Source organism: Vigna radiata, chromosome 2 (assembly GCF_000741045.1).
Source record: "Vigna radiata var. radiata cultivar VC1973A chromosome 2, Vradiata_ver6, whole genome shotgun sequence".
NCBI lineage: Eukaryota > Viridiplantae > Streptophyta > Magnoliopsida > Fabales > Fabaceae > Vigna > Vigna radiata.
The window spans coordinates 14,676,247-14,678,383 of NC_028352.1; positions in this window are offsets into that span (position 1 = coordinate 14,676,247).

Consider the following 2,137-nt stretch of genomic DNA (forward strand, 5'->3'; position numbering starts at 1 on the left):
TAATCCGCTTTTTTTTAAAAAGAAATTTAAAAAAGTTTTTTTTTTATTTTTTTTTTTACACTGATAATCAATTATTACTTTAAATAATCGATTATTTGTGTTCAAAATTGTCAAAATCTAAATTTTTAGGCCGAGATAATTGATTATGACCCTTTGGTAATCGATTATTGACGTTAATTTCCGAAAAACAGAGATTTGGGCCAAATTTTCAACCTAAGATACATCTAACATTCATAAATTATTTCAAAGCTCTTAAAAAATACCAAGATACCATAGAGCTTTCTTTTCCTTTAGAAAATTTCACCTGCAAAACAAAACAATAGAGTTTTGGTCCCCATAATCTCATTTGGGTCCTTTGATGTTAGAGACAGATTACTTAATAATAGGAATCCAAGCATATTTTCCATTAGGAATATCAAAATGTTTGATTCTACATTTGTTAAAAGTGTGCCCCTTTTTCATACAGTAAAAACATGAGACAACATTTGAGTTCCTATAACAAACAGTTCCTTTTTAAACCCATACCCTTCGAGTTCTTTTAATTTTGTTCTTACTTTTAAAAACCCTTTTGTTTTTATAAACCTTTTTAATAGGTATAGGCATTTCATTATTATTTCTAGTTTGCAACTTCAAGCAGATTTTCCAGAATATCAATATCAAGCATATGACTCTTACATGAAAGACATTCAACGGGATGTTCAACATTTGAAGACCCTTTCATTTCTAAGTTGTAAAATTCATTTCTCAAAATTTCTTTTTCATCTAATGCCTTCTCATATTTAATTTGCAATTTCTTAAATTCCTTTTTCAAATTTTTATNAGCAACATTCAATTTCTCAGATTCATCAAGCAGTTCAAGAAAAGCCTTTTGTACATCAAATTNACTAGTGTCAAGGCTAGAGCAACTTACTTGGCTTGCAGTGTCATCAACAATAGTTGTTAAACATAAGTTCGCTTCTTCAACAGAATCACTTGAACAAGAAGTGCTTGAAGCATGATCATTCCAAGCAATATAAACATTCTTTTTCTTGAATGACTTCTTTTCTTCACCCTTTTTAAGGTTTGGACAATCCCCATTAACGTGTCCTTTTTCTCCGCAACCATAACACCTATAATTTGAAGAAGATCGATGTTTCTTCTTTCGATCCTTTTTAAATTGTTCCTTGCCTTTCAATTTCATGAACTTGTTGAATTTTCTGAACATGTGAATTATATCATCGTCGTCTGAGTCTTCATCTTCAGATTCCTCATCATTTTCTGAACTTGTGCCTTTAGAATTTTCAGTTTTGAAGGCCAACGTTTTCCTCTTTCCTTGGGCTTCCTCAACACTTAGTCTATTCAACTCGAGCTCGTGCTCTCTCAACTTTCCAAAAAGCACAGCCATAGGCATGGACGTCAAGTCTTGAGACTCGGTTATCGCAGTAACCTTTGGTTGCCATATCCTGTTCAAAGATTTCAAAATTTTAACATTTAATTCGTCAGTGTCAAATTTCTTACCTAAGCCAAAAAGATGGTTGACGATATGTGTGAAGCGTTTTTGCACATCAGCGATGGTTTCACCCTGTTGCATCCTGAACATCTCATACTCCTGTATCAGGGTGTTTTTCCTAGCACGTTTCACATCATCGGTTCCTTCATGGGTTACTTGAAGAACTTCCCACATCTCCTGAGTCGTTTTGCATACTGAGATCCTGTAAAATTCATCTAATACCAAAGCAGAGGATATTATATTACGAGCCTTTATATCAAATTGGGCTTGACTATTCTCTTCAGCAGTCCATTGCAAATATGGTTTTTCTTCCTCTACACCATTTAAATTTACAGTAGGAATAAAAGGACCATTCAAAACAACTTCCCAAATACCCCTATCAATTGACTCTAAAAATATTTGCATTCTTATTTTCCAAAACGCATAATTTTCCCTCGTAAACAAAGGAGGTCTATCAATGGAAGCACCCTCTAAATACATTTGGTTATGACCGCCCATTTTCGAAAAATTTGAAAAACTATCAAAGCAAGCTCTGATACCAATTGTTGGCACTAGGGGGTATGGTTCGAAGAGTATAACGCAGCGGAATAAAACTTATAGTAAGCGGAAAGCGTGTTCGGTCACAAAAATAGTTTCTTTATCAGTTTT